The sequence below is a fragment of the Sceloporus occidentalis genome, unplaced genomic scaffold, assembly GCF_023333645.1.
Source record: "Sceloporus occidentalis isolate IW3139 unplaced genomic scaffold, rSceOcc1.0.p SCAF_222, whole genome shotgun sequence".
Classification (NCBI taxonomy): Eukaryota; Metazoa; Chordata; class Lepidosauria; order Squamata; family Phrynosomatidae; genus Sceloporus; species Sceloporus occidentalis.
Genome location: NW_028317202.1, coordinates 96,239 through 112,126, shown reverse-complemented (window position 1 = coordinate 112,126; position 15,888 = coordinate 96,239).

Genomic DNA, 15,888 nt, shown 5'->3' with positions numbered 1-15,888 from the left:
TCCATCCGGACGGGAGGGACTATACTTTATTTTCCACGCCGCATAACTCGTACTCCCGCATCGATCTCTTTTTTCTTCCTTGCCACTTCGCTAGCCTCCTCCGCCGTTCCTCCATTGGGACGACAACCTGGTCGGACCATGCCTCTCTGTCCCTCTCCTTGGCCTCCCCCCTTCCCCGTCCTCCTGGCGCCTCAATGAGTCTGTACTATCGGAGGTGCTGGCCCGTTCTGAGTCTCTTGAGGTCCTTCGACATTACTTTCAGGATAACCTCCTCCAGGGAACCCCTGAGTTGACGGTCTGGGAGGCGCATAAATGCGTGATCCGGGGGCATTTTATCAGGGAGTGTTCCAAGCGTAAACGCGCAGAGCAGGAGCAGCTTGACAAACTCTATGCCCAGATTGCCTTGGCAGAACAGGCGCACAAGGCCTGTGTCTGGCAGCGACCTGCAGCTCCTCTTGTCTCTCCGGGGGGAGTTGGCCTCGATCCTCAATCGTAGACTGCACACTTCTTTTCTCAAAACCAAGGCGATATACTACGAGCATGGCAATAAGCCAGGTAAATACCTCGCGAGTGCTCTGCGGGCTGTGCGGAGACAGACCTATGTGCCCAAGATACGCTCCTCAAGCGGTCTCCTCCTCTCCCATCCCTCCGATATATCCCGCTGTTTTCAGAGTTATTATGAGGGACTCTACAATCTCCGCGCGGCTCCCTCTGACCCCGCGCCTCCTAGTCCATCACTAGCAATCAGGTTGTACCTGGATAAGACCATCAAACGGAAGCTCACGGTGGATGAAGCGACCTCTTTGGACTCTCCGATCACGCTGCCCGAGTTTTTCTTTGCCCTTAAGTCCTCCCCGGCCCCGGATGGGCTTCCCTTGCGTTACTACTCAGTATTTAAGGATGTTTTGGGTCCTCACTTTGTGAGTGCCTTCAACTCTATTCTGTCTGGCGGTCATATTCCAGATCACACTTTGTCGGCTGCGATTACTCTAATTCCAAAAGAAGGTAAGGACCCGGAGCAATTTAGCAGCTATCGCCCCATCTCCTTGCTGAACGTAGATCTGAAATTACTGGCCAAGATCCTTGCCAACCGCATTAAGCCCTTCATGTGCTCTCTGGTTCATCCAGTTCAAACCGGCTTCATTCCCGGGCGTGAGGCCAGGGACAGTACTATCAGAGCCCTTTCGCTTATGCACTGTGCTATACACACCTCCACCCCGACCATGTTGCTCTCCACGGACACTGAGAAGGCTTTTGACAGAGTGGCTTGGCCTTTCATGCTGTCCACCCTGTCGCAAATGGGTTTCGGTCCCGGTTTACTAACCTGGATTTGGTCCCTGTATTCAACCCCCTTGGCTCGCGTCCGTGTCAACGGCTCCCTCTCGGGTTCCTTTGCTATCCGCAATGGGACAAGGCAGGGCTGCCCGCTCTCTCCCCTGCTGTTCGTACTATCTGTTGAGCCCTTGCTCCAGGCCATACGGATGAACCCGGATATATGCGGGCTGCGGGTCGGGGGAACCCATCACAAAATTTTGGGTTACGCGGATGACCTGCTATTTGTTGTGTCTCGCCCCCAGATTTCTCTCCCCAACATCCTCTGTGAATTCTCTGTACATGGGGCCTTTACCAATTTCAAAATTAATGCCTCCAAGTCCGAAATACTGAACGTAAACCTCCCTCCCGATGTGGTTCGTCCCCTGAGGTCCTCTTTCCCCTTTGCCTGGTGTGGCTCTAAGCTCAAGTACCTTGGGACCTGGCTAACGCCTGATTTCTCCCAATTGTTCAATTATAATTTCTCGCCTTTGTTCACCACCCTTCGGTCTGATCTGAGGTCCTGGAAGTCGTTGACGATCTCTTGGTTAGGTCGTATCAATGTGCTAAAAATGAATATTATGCCTCGTCTCCTATATCTGTTTCAGACCCTCCCTATCTCTATCCCCCCCTCTTTCTTCGCTTCCTTGCGCACAGCGTTTCTGCATTTTGTCTGGGGTTCTCGGGCCCTTGGGTACGCCTTGCCACGCTGATTCTCCCTAAAGTTAACAGGGGTTTGGCCCTACCCTGTCCTCGCACCTATTATAGGGCATGCCATTTGTTGCGTGTGCTGGAATGGTCACATGCCCCTTCACACAAGCAATGGGTGGCTGTTGAAGCCGCCTTACTGGGCCTCCCTATGCGCTCTTTACCGTGGCTCCTGCCCTCTACTGCGCGGGGAGCGGCCCTGCCTCACCCCTTCATTCGGGCCACTCTGGATGTCTGGTCTCAGGTTCTCCGGAAGACGCGCCTCTCCTCGGTGCCTTCTCCTCTGACACCTGTTCAGAATAATTTGATTTCCCTGATTTCCCTCCTGGGATGGGCGGTTCCCTCTTCTCGGTCTCGTCTGGGGCTGGGGGGTCGGAGATTCGCTCTTACCTTTCTGGCGAGGGTCTGAGGCCTTTAGATCAGCTTTCCTTTCACTCCCCTCCCTCTTTTCTGGACGCGTTCCGCTATGCACAACTACGCAACTTTGTGCGGTCGTTCCCCCGGAGACACGAGTTGTCGCGAGCACTTACGGTATTTGAAGACTTATGTGTTGCTGCTGAGCTTCCGCCGCACGGCATCTCGCGGCTTTATGGCCTACTACTTGAGGCTCTCAACCCGGTGCCCCCCGCGTTTATGGGGCGGTGGGAATCCGAGCTGCAGGTTACTCTTACACCGGAACAATGGGCTAAGATCTGCACCTTCACCCATTGCTGTTCCCGGAGTTCTAACGACCAGGAAATGTCGTACAAACTGCTCGCCCTGTGGTACCGACCCCCTGCCTTGACTTCTCTATACCGCCCTGACGTGCCGAACAGGTGTTGGAGATGTGGCGCCTCCCCGGGCTCTCTCCTGCATCTGTGGTGGCAGTGTCCTCGGATAGTTCCTTTCTGGAAATCTATACACGCTCAGTTGCAGACCCTCACAGATCGTGTGTTCCTGTTCACGCCGGAGTTTTGTCTTCTCCTTCATACCCCCCTCTCGGAGCGTTGGTTCCGCAGGTCTATTACGCACCACCTCCTCACAGCTGCTAAGGCGCTCATCCCGCTGCACTGGGGTGATCCTGCCCCGCCTACATTTAAGGAGTGGGTACTCCGCGTTGAGCAAACTAGGATTCTAGAGGAATTGCATTTGCTTGCCACGGGTGCGGAGGAGAGATATCAGAAGACTTGGTTTCACTGGCTGGAGTTTGTCGCTGGCTCCCTTATTCGCCCGATGTTGAATTAGTTCCACTGGGCTGTGTTCCCCCTGTGTTCGGTGGGGGCGGCCAGGTGGAGTTGTGTAGAGGCTTCCTCTCCCCCCCACCCCCTTTTTTTTTTTTTTTCCGTTTTCTCTCTCGCTTTCTCTCCCTTCCCTTCTTCCCCATACCTCTTGCGCTCCCTGTGCTTCCTCCCCTCCTTCGCCCGTCTCAGTGCGTCTCCTTTAGTTTTGGGGCTGCTTGTTTGCGAGCTCCTCTAGCCTACATGTATGCACCTCCACAGTGCCTTCTATGATAATTGCCGGCCCTTCTACGAGGCGTTACTATATGTACTGTATTGCCTCTTGTTGTGGGGCTCTTTTCTTACATTATGCCTCTCATATATGTTGTAATGTCTCACTGTGGACCTTTACATGCGATATTCGCTTTCTGTTTTACCCCTCGTCCCCCTTTTTTTTCCCCTTCTGTACCCTGTCTTTTATTGAAAATTTCAAAAATACAATGCCCAGCCAGCCAGTACATGCTGGAATCTGGGTAAGCCTGAGATTGCTGTTAACAATCATAATATATAATTTTTTTGTACAATTTTGGTGTGTGACTTACTTTTATTAAAAGTGTGTGTGGGGGGGTCACTTTCAGTTTCGGCTAAGTGAACCCAAAATTTTCATTTTAGTGCATCCCTAAAATAAATAGAACTATTTTATTTTTACTTATCCAGAATCCTGAATTTGTAGGCCCAGAAATCCCAGAAATAAAAAAATCAGGAAAAGTAAAGGTTTTATGTCATTTACTTTATTTTAATCTGCATATCTTATTAAAGGCCATATTTTCTCTCAGTGAAAAATCAGTGCGGCCCTCGCACGTATACAATTCTGATGAAGTGGCACACTGCAGAAAAAACTTGGACACCCCTGCTTTACACGCTGGCATCGCCACTTAAAACACTCTTTGTTTTTGTCAGCACAGTCATGCACATTAAAATAACCAACACATTGAATTGAATTCCCATGAGGCTAAGCCAGACATACTACTTCTGTCAGGACCAGGGCGAGCAGGTCGTGTAGGAGTCCATGTGCAGGGGATACGGGGAACTCTGTCTGTACCCCTTTATGCATGGTGACACTGATATAGGTACAGACAGAGTAGCAGGACTGGATAGGACGAGAGACAGGAGCTGAGGCAGGTACAGGCTCGGGAGCTGAGGCAGAGAGACGGGAGCTGAGGCAGGTGCAGGCTCGGGAGTTGAGGCAGAGAGACGGGAGCTGAGGCAGGTGCAGGCTCGGGAGTTGAGGCAGAGAGACGGGAGCTGAGGCAGGTGCAGGCTCGGGAGTTGAGGCAGAGAGACGGGAGCTGAGGCAGGTGCAGGCTCGGGAGCTGAGGCAGAGAGACGGGAGCCGAGGCAGGTACCGGCTCGGGTGCAGGTACAGGTACAGGCTCGGGTGCAGGTACAGGCTCGGGTGCGGGCCCACTGGCAGGTAAGCCCACAGGCACAGGTACAGGCTCGGGTGCGGGCCCACTGGCAGGTAAGCCCACAGGCACAGGTACAGGCTCGGGTGCGGGCCCACTGGCAGGTAAGCCCACAGGCAGGTTCAGGCACAGGTACAGGCTCGGGTGCGGGCCCACTGGCAGGTAAGCCCACAGGCAGGTTCAGGCACAGGTACAGGCTCGGGTGCGGGCCCACTGGCAGGTAAGCCCACAGGCAGGTTCAGGCACAGGTACAGGCTCGGGTGCGGGCCCACTGGCAGGTAAGCCCACAGGCAGGTTCAGGCACAGGTAACGGTGAGGCCCACTGGCAGGGCGGACGGGAACGGAGGCCCACTGGCAGGGCGGACGGGAATGGAGGCCCACTGGCAGGGCGGACGGGAACGGAGGCCCACTGGCAGGGCGGACGGGAACGGAGGCCCACTGGCAGGGCGGACGGGAACGGAGGCCCACTGGCAGGGCGGACGGGAACGGAGTACCACCAGGCCAGGCACGTGTACAGGTTCATGCACGGGTACGGACTTACGCTCGGGTACTGGATCATGCACGAGTACCGGCTCAGGCACGGGTACAGGAACAGGCTCAGGCACGGGTTCAGGCACAGGCACGGGTTCAGGCACAGGCACGGGTTCAGGCACAGGCACGGGCACGGGTTCAGGCACAGGCACGGGTTCAGGCACGGGTTCAGGCACGGGTTCAGGCACAGGTAGCGGCTCAGAGCAAAGGCAGTCCTACAACTTCAATGCCAAGGCCCTGACTGATGGGCAGGGCAGGTCTTATAAAGGCAGGCTTCACTCAGTTCATGAGGCGCAGCTGTACCTGATAATCAGGTTCAGCTCACTCTAGAGGGAGGAGGGTGGCCACTAGTGGTAAGTGAAGTATTAGCCTGAAGTATAATTCAGCCATGGTTCAGGCAGCAGAGAATGGATCCTGACAACTTCCATGATGCTGGCTGAGTGCCATGGGAAGTGCAGCAACAGTAAAGCTGCAGATGCTAGCTGTGAACTAAAATTCCTATAATTCTCAGCCAGCCAGGTGTCCACCATAATGCTAGCTGAGCATCATTGGAAGAGTAGTCCACAGCAGCAGATTTTTTAAAATTAAAAAAGGCTAATGTTAGCCTTCCTCCCAGGACCCTTACACACACCTGCCCATAAACACACATACACACACACACTGCCCTTACACACACATATACACATGCACTGCCCTTACACACACACGCATATACACGTACACTGCCTTTACACACAAACATACATGTACACTGCCCTTACACACACATATACACATACACTGCCCATACACACACAAGCTTGCAAATACATACATGCACATACACCGCCCTTACACCCCCCTTTCTCCCCATCTCTTACCTCTGCCTTTATACTTCTGCCTCCATCCTGCATCCTGTGGTGGGAGCGCGAGGCCTGTCACTTTAGACTTCGCTTTTACTGCTCCCTCATCACTACGCGCTGGCTATTGCTGCAGAGCGCAGGGATGACGTCATTATATGCCGGCGGGTAGTGATATGATTAGGGAGCAGTAATGTTGAGTAATGTTGAACCGACTAGAGGGAGATCGTGATCTCCCAACTAGTCTGCAGCTGCTGATCGGTCATCTGTGCGCCCCCCCTGCAGCTGCACCTAAGGTTCTCGCCTCACCCTTCCTCTGCCCCTGCAAAGCGTGACACAGACCCGAAATCGGGACTGTCCCGCCTAAATCGTGACAGTTGGGGGGCATGTATACATACACACATGCATGAAAATGCCATAACATCCGGATCACACAGACACATTACACAACACAAACACACTTTCTCATAATCTTTCATTATCTCTTGCCTCCGCTTTATCTTAATCTCTCATCTTTGTCCCCATCTCATTATTTCTCTACTTTCTCACTGTCTCCCTTTTCACTAATGTATTTGGCACCGTTCCCTTGTCTCTTCCTCAGTAACTCACATATGCACTGGCACACATTATTACACACATTCTCACATTTGCACACATGCTCACACACATCCACACACCACCTACATACTACCTAGTATCTATATGGCGTCCATGCACAGACACATACACATCTGTGCTCACACACACACACTGTCACGGGCCGGGTGAGCAGGTCTAATAGGAGCCCAGGTGCAGGGGATACGAGGGGCTCTGTCTGTACCCCACGATGCATGATGGTTTGGGGTTGGTAGAGACAGGCGCAGGAAATAAACCACAGACAGATGATGCTGATAATAATTGTATTGCAAATGATGGTACAACATATAAACAAGGAAAGTCTCTTGGCTGGAAGCCCTCTGGACGGGGCATACACGGCAGGAAGCCCTCTGGATGGGGCACACACACGTCAGGAAGCCCTCTGGATGGGGCACACACACGGCAGGAAGCCCTCTGGATGGGGCACACACACGTCAGGAAGCCCTCTGGATGGGGCACACACACGGCAGGAAGCCCTCTGGATGGGGCACACACACGGCAGGAAGCCCTTTGGATGGGGCACACACACGGCAGGAAGCCCTCTGGATGGGGCACAAACGACAAGAAGCACTCTGGATGGGGCACACACGACAAGAAGCCCACTTGCAGGGCACAAGGCAGGTTGCCCACTTGCAGGGCACAAGGCAGGTTGCCCACTTGCAGGGCACACGGCAGGTTGCCCACTTGCAGGGCACTCGACTTGGGAGTCCACTAGTGGGGCGCTGGCCGCAACTCAGGAACAATACAGGAACCAAAACAGGAGCAGATCAGGAACCAAAGCAGGAGCAGATCAGGAACCAAAGCAGGCAGACCTCTTTATAAAGTCTGTGTAATCCAGGAAATAAGGTGCACCTGGACATGGCATGGATCAAGTCTGAGTGCAGCTGGACTTTTCAATCAGGTCTGAGTGCTGCAGAGTGACAAGGGCGGCCACTAGTGGTTGGCAAATATAATGAACAGCACAGAATGTAAAGAAATCCAGACAGCGAAGGGTGAAACGTTACACACACAAATAAACACACATCCATACCTGTGCTCACACACACACATCTGTACACACGCACATACCTATGCTCACACACATCTATGCTCAGGCAAACATCCATCCTCACTTATGCACACACTCATCCGTGCTCGCACGCACTTATGCACACACCCATCCATGCTCACACGCACTTATGCACACACCCATCCATGCTCGCACGCACTTACGCACACACCCATCCATGCACGCACTTATGCACACACCCATCCATGCTCGCACACACCCATCCATGCTCGCACGCACTTACGCACACACCCATCCATACTCGCACACACTTATGCACACACCCATCCATGCTCGTACGCACTTATGCACACACCCATCCATGCTCACACGCACTTATGCACACACCTATCCGTGTTCACATATACACATCCACACCTCTGTGCTCACACATACACACATCTGTGCTCACACATACACATCAGTGCTCACACACGCCTACACATGCACTTCTGTGCTCACAGATTACACATACATGTTCACACTCACTTATATACTAACACTTACACTCACAAAATACACTTCCCCCCAAGGGACAATTTATACACATGATAATAAATCCGTAAAAATAAATATTAAAACTGTAAAAAAATCCCAAAAAATAAAATGTAGTCCTTCAAAAAGTAAATAAATACTGGTACATTCTAAAATACTGGACTGTTCATTCTGTTGAGCTGCACCAGGGGCAGACTGCCCCTAAGCCACTTGCGGCTCTGTTTGGTGGTGGTTAGAGAGAGATCAGATCTCCCCAACCGGACCATAGCCCAGAACGGAGACTCTGGTACCAAAGTATGCTCTCCTGCTGTTCTGCTCACCGCCCAACTGTGGTCACCCTACCGCTATATGTTGTGATGGAGAGGTGAGGCTGCTTAAAGCATTGCCCTAGTGGAGTTGAGGCTTCCTCAAATGAAGAAATGAAGGCATGCATTGAGGTTACTTAACAGGAAGGAGGCTAATTAAAAGAACTAATTTGGCAGGAGAATTTGAATAGTGGTGCCAGAAAGTAAACTGGATTTTCATTTGTCTGGCCTATACTTGCCTCAAGAGGACAGGAAGAAATGAGCTAAATATATATGTGTGTGGTATTTAAGACCTTTATGTGATGTCTGAGACCCAAGACCAGATAAAGGAACCTTGTGCCCAGAAGCAGTTATACAAGAAGGGCCCCTTCACTGGATTTTCTGCCTTTAGCAAGCTTTTTTCTCTGTTGACTGTCTTTTTCAGTTTCCCTTCTCTTCTATTTTTCCCCCGTCATTAGCAATTTCTTTTGCCGACACATTTTCCTCACGTTTTTCTACTTTTTTGAGTTCACTTTTTCTACCCTTTTATCTAACATTTTTCATCTGCTTTTTAACTTCTATTCTGCCCCCCACACATACACACTCACATTTATCTATCCATCCATACCGATCAGCCATAACATTATGACCACTGACAAGTGAATAACACTGATAATCTTGTTATCACGGCACCTGTCAGTGGGTGAGATATATTAGACAGCAAGTAAACATTTCGCCCTCAAAGTTGATGTGTTAGAAGCAGGAAAAAATGGTAAGTAAGGATCTGAGCAACTTTGACAAGAGCCAAATTGTGATGGCTAGACAACTGTGTCAGAGCATTTCAAAAACTCTTGTGGGGTGTGCTCGATCTGCAGTGGTCTGGATCCTATCAAAAGTGGTCCACAGAAGGAAAACCGGTGAACCGATGACAGGGTCATGGGGGGCCAAGGCTTGTTGATGCACATGGGAGGCGAAGGCTGGCTCATGTGGTCGAATCCAACAGACAAGCTACTGTCAAATTGCTAAAAAAGTTAATGCTGGTTCTGATAGAAAGGTCAGAACACACAGTGCATCGCAGTTTGTTGCATATGGGCCGCCTAGCCGCAGACCAGTCAGGGTGCCCATGCTGACCCGTATCCACTGCCGAAAGCACCTACAATGGGTACTTGAGCATAAGAAGTCCACCACAGAGCAATGGAAGAAGGTGCCAGATACCACAACACACCTTTAGAGGTCTAGCGGAGTCCATGTCGTGGTCAGGGCTGTTTTGATGGCAAAAGGGGGACCTATGCAATATTCAGCAAATCCACTACTTCCCTCAAGTATGTTCCCGTGATGATCCAATTGGGGCCCGCAACGTGCATCAATTATCTTATTTCACTGACACTGTGCATCAAGAAGTGATGACATTTCAAGTTGCTCAGTGTCAGTGAATGAGGATGATTGCCACAAACTGCGAGACCGATCAGATTGTTGCTTTATGGGACAGAAAAGAGGTATGGACCAGAACACTGGGGTTCTGGAGCAATTGCTCCTTCTGCCGTTAATCCGACCCTTCTGAAACCAAATTGCAGGAAAAGCAAAAGGAGGAAAGAAACCTGCAAAAACAAACATCTGGTGCATGAAGTGTGCAAATAGACAGTGCCTGATAAATATCCAAAAAAAACAGCTGTTGATTGTCTTGTTAAGGCTTCAGAAAGAGAGTCAGAAATAAAACAATTCTTTGTCATGGAGGCAGAGTAATTCAGAAGCCAAGTCAGCTGTGGCTTTTAGAACTATAGAAAGTCTGCCAAGAAATTCTTAAATTCTGAAGCAAAATTACAACTATGTTGTGTTGATTACATAGAATCTTCCTAGGAAAGGAATTACTGGGTTTCCTTTTTTGGTTTTCCAGATGGAGGAAATGCTTAGGTTAAGATAATGAAATTCATCATGCAATCTGGAGAAAAAGAAATTAAGCATGTAATGTTTATCTCTTGGTCAAAGTTTAGTGATCAGTCAACTAAAGGGTTGACAGGACTGACCAGACTCGAATGAGCTTGCAAATTCATGAAAATGCAAAAATTTAATTTTAAAATAGAGCTTCCAATGATACTTGCATGCCCTTACCTTAAACTTGTAATGCACATACATATTTACATTTAAATAATAGTAAAAAAAATCAGGGGTCCTATGAGCCTCTTTTAACCAAGAGGGTAGACGATGATCACCCCTTCTACTCTCACCTCATATGAGGTAGGAGTACATAAAGTAACCTGTGTGTATGGTGGCAAACATAACCCCTTCTCACCCTCACCCCCTGTTCCAGGTAATAGAAGGAGGTTAAAAGTACCCAGAATTAACCTATGGAAGGCATGGATTCCCAAGCAACAACCCATAAAGAGAATCATTTCTGCCCCCAACTGGGGTAAAGGGGTTTAAAAACAATGACCTATCTCATGCTCATCCATCCCAATCCAAAACATCAAATAATAAAAAAAAAAAAAAAGGCCTGATGCAACCCTGTAACCCATGATCAACCCCCATTTTATGAAGATTATTGGGACTGCACTTTTACATTGACTTACAGGGGTTAAATTGTAATGTTTTGTACATTCACCCTCCCGTCTCAATTACTATGTGTATTGAGGTTGACTGACTGTCTAGTCTATGTTTAAGTGTTACTTCCCTAATCTCTTCACCTCTGTTGTGTAGTCACCATTGTTAAATGTCTGATCAGATTAGCGTAGTGCCAATCAATCTGTTGGAAGAGACCTCAAAAGAACAGATACTGTAGATACTGGGAAATAATAGAAAGACATCTGATCCCTCAGTTGAGTCCAGCAAAAAGTATAGAAACAACTACCGTTTGCCCATAGGCTCTATTTTCAAACTAAAAATAAATGACTAGTTCTCCCACAGTCCTTTCCTCAATTCCCTCAGTACTCTTTCTCTCCTAACTTCAGCTACCCCATTCCTTGTCTTGGGCTGCTTCATTGATAAATTGAAACACTACATAGTACAGTGATATTATAAATGAGGTTAAGATTAACATAAGCCTTTTCATTCTGCTCTGGTATCCAAATGATGCATGCTGTATATAAACATATGGCATTAGAGGAGTTTTGGTGGAGGAAGATTGAATACAGTATTTACTAGAAAAAGAAAGCCATAGAACAACAACAAATCTCTTCACTTTTGAAGTATAATTGGAAATTGACGTAACAAATTTGTCCCCCTGTAATAAGTTAATTAATAAATAATGGTCGGATTTTAAACATTCATAAATATTTAACACTATAATCATTTGATTTTCTTGTATAAAAAAAAAAAACTTACAGCACTTATGAAGCTTAATGGGGAAGGGGGTAACTATCGACAAGAATATTACATTTAAAAATTTAGTATTATTGGCACTAATGTGTCACCCAAAACATGAATTGCAGGAATAAGAAAGAGCAAACTATATATTTTAAGTTTTGAATTATTTATAGATATTGATTTCTGTAGAACAATAGGTTATTAAAACCAGATTCATGGAACAACTTGAGGGGTAGGAAGACATGGGTAATGTGTTTCTTCAGCGTACACCTAATTTTTCTATCAACAAGTATGAAGTCGGAATGAGACAAAACTAAATACATAAATTAAAATATAAGTGTATATTTCAAGGTAAGTTGGAAATTTATAGTTATAAATGAACCTACAGTATTTTGGATGAATGAACTTTGGGTAGATGACAAACATGCATGAATTTTACAGAAGGAGGCTTTGTATTTTGCATAACTTCCTTTACTGAATAACCTCCAGCAGCAAAGCAGTTAACAATAAAAAGAACAATAACCAATAATAGAGCCCAAGACCCTATATATGATCTAGAGTCCAGCCACTCCTCCTCTTTCTTTGCTGCTTAGCCTCCAGGTGAGAACCTTCCAATTTCTTTGTCTAATTGATTCATTTGATTATTATTATTGATTGATTATTTTTATTGATTCATTATTTATTATTAATTATATTGATTATTCTATTTATTATTATTTTTACCATTTAATATTTTCCATTTAATGTTTCCAGATTATTTTTGATTACTCTTATGGTTTCTTTATTTTACTTGTTTCTTTACTTTGTCTTCTAGACCCCCATCTGCTCGGGTACGCTTCCTTTTGGGACGTCTCCACTGTTCTCGAGTTTGTGGCGCGTTGGCCAGACAATGTCCGGTTATCTCTTCGTCAGTTGTCTGCTAAGCTTGCCCTGCTCCAATGTATCGTTTCCTTCCGTCATGTCTTGGACATTCACGCTTTTGACATTACTTCTTTCTCCTTTTCCCCTGAGGGTGTTTCTGTTTGTATTTCATACAGGATCAAATCTCACTCAGTCTCTGTTGCCAATCCCTATTTCCCTGATAGGCCTTAGCTGTGTGTGGTGCGTTGCGTTCAATCTTACCTGACCAATGTCGTTCTTCTTCTTCCAGGCCTCTCTTTATCTTGTATGTTCACCCGTTTCAGCCTCTCGGGCCCACTTTGGCCAGGTGTGTTTGATGGATCCTCCAGTTGGCTGGCATTCCGGATTCTTTTGGGGCTCACTTAATCCCCTGCTATCTAGGAAATGTGAGGGTGGATCTCGCTCGGTGCTGGTTTTCGCCATTCAGCTGCTGGAGTGGTCGCCGTTTGCGGTTTTGTTCCTGTTCGGCTTGTACCGGCAAAGAAAGAGGAGGAGTGGCTGGACTCTAGATCATATATATAGGGTCTTGGGCTCTATTCTTATTGGTTATACTTTTTATTGTTAACTGCTTTGCTGCTGGACGTTATTCAGTAAAGGAACTTATGCAAAATACGAAGCCTACTGTCTTAAAATCTAAATAAAATTTAGATTGATTCTACACCAAGGCTAGATTAATCCCTAATTATACTATAGTCATTTAGGCTTATCTCTGCTCCGATTGTTTATCCAGAAGAAGCCATACCTCATTGTAGAGGTTTCCAATTATAGTTGAACACAAGGAAAAGTATGCAAAAAAAAATTGGAAGTACCTGGATTTCTGCAAACCTTGGTTATTACTTTTATCTGATATTCAACTAAGACACAATAACAATAGACAAACAGTTAACATTAACTAATAACACAATAATACGTGTTTTCACTGTCTTTATTGAACACACTTTGTAAACATTAACAGTGAAAGCTGGAAAAAAATATGTGAACCCTCCCTTGGCTGTAGTAACCTTTACCAAACTTTTCCAGAACAGCTATGGAGGGGAAGCAGTGGACGGAGGCAGGGCCGGCCTTAGGTGTTCAGGCACCCTGTGTGGACTACTTCTCTGGCGCCCCCCGTCGACAAAAAACAGGGAACAATTCTTGTAACAACCAACTAGTTTGTTTTAATTAGAGATTATTTATGTGCAAGTGCAAACAAGTACAATAATATATAACTGCAAACAATAATGTACATTAAATTAAATATAGGGGGGGAAAAACAATCTTTGTAACAAAAACATTTTTCCTTTAAATATTGAAAACATTGGACCCTAGGCAATTATTTCCTTTGCACTTCCTCCATGCACCCTAGCATGCAATCACTCCCTCCACTACACATAAAAAAAAATATTTACCACACTGACTGCAGATTAGAGAAAGACTGAGAGTCAGTGCAGTCTTCCCTCCTTCTGACTCTACCGTGACTTTGAAAGGTCTTCTCCCCCATAATCATCCCCAGAGTCCCTTTGTCCCCTCATTCACTAAGCCACAACTCTCTTTTATCTTCCTCCCTGTAGTTCAGATATAGATCAAATAAACAACAAATGTAAACACTTTTGTGTATAGCATTGCAGGTATAGTCCAACAGAATAACACACAAACCCAGCTTTGCAGGTATAGATGAACTGGAAATCATATGTTAACTCAGCACTGAGGGTATAGATCAAATAAATACATGGAAAAAGCATTGCAGGTATTGATCAACTGAATACGACATACAAACCCTGTATTTGCAATGTCCCAGATTGAGGCTGCCCGGGATCCGGGATTTACAGTCCCCATTGCGGGACTGTCCTGGGCAATCTGGGACATGTAGTCACCCTAGGGCAGAGGGGCATATAGGGGACATAAGGCATACCAGGGAGGCAAAGTGGCATATCTGGGGGGCAGTGTGTCAAGCCTGCGGGCAGATGTGCATAACTATGGGCAGATGTGCATAACTGGGGGGCAGGAAATAAAAATACATTTTTCTCAATCAGTTTTTATTAAATATGAAAAACAGAAATGTTTACTTACCGTAAATTCTCTTTTCCCAAGTATAGTGGCAGTATCGGCGGGCTTGCTGTCTTCCCCGGGACAAACACTTTAAAAAACCCTATAACCCTTACCGGCAACCACAAGCCAGTTAATAGCAAGAGGACCAACCAATAAAACAAAAATAATCTTTATTAACGAAATTTGGGAGGGAAACACGTACTGCCACTATACTTGGGAAAAGAGAATTTACGGTAAGTAAACATTTCTGTTTTTACCGGAGTATAGTGGCAGTACCGGCGGGATATATCAAGATCCCCCCCCAAAAAAGGAAGGGAGTTAGACATTCACAGCGTGAAGAACCTGACGTCCAAACTCAGCTTCTAAAGCAGAGGAAATGTCCAGTCCATAATGTTTAATGAAAGTGTTCCAGGAGGACCAAGTAGCTGCCTTACAAATCTCCTCCGGAGAGACTGAAGACCGGGAAGCCCAGGAAACAAACAGATCTCGAGGAGTGAGCCTTAATCTGAGACGGAAGAACCGCACCACAGGAGTCATATGCCAGATGGATGGCATCCGTGAGCCATCTGGCTAAGGTTGATTTAGACACTGCTTGACCCGAAGATTTTCCATGGAACTGAAGGAACAGATGGTCAGATGAACGAAAGGGAGAAGTACGCTTCAAATAAACGGTAAGAGCTCTCTTAACATCCAGAGAACGCCATTCATTTTCTTCCGATGATGTAGGGTCTGGGTAAAACGTTGGAAGGACTGGTTAATATTAGCTTGAGATAGCACCTTCGGAAGGAATGACGGCCTGGGATACATAACCACTTTGTCTTGATGAAAAATGAGAAAATCTTCCGAGGCTGAGAGAGCCTGGAGTTCCCCAATCCGTCGTGCTGAGGTGATAGCTACCAAAAACGCCGGTTTCAGGGAGAGGAATTTAACTGAGACTTCCTGAAGAGGCTCAAACGGAACTGAGCACAGAGCCTTGAGCACTATGGTGAGATCCCATGGTGGGAAAAAAAGATCTAACCGGAGGCCTTTTAATCGTGATGGCCTTAAAAAATCTCCGAATGAACGGATGCTAAATCGACAAGCAGAAAATGGCTGAGAGCAGAAATCTGACCTTTAAGGTGGTCTCCCTTGAACACACCCAAAAAC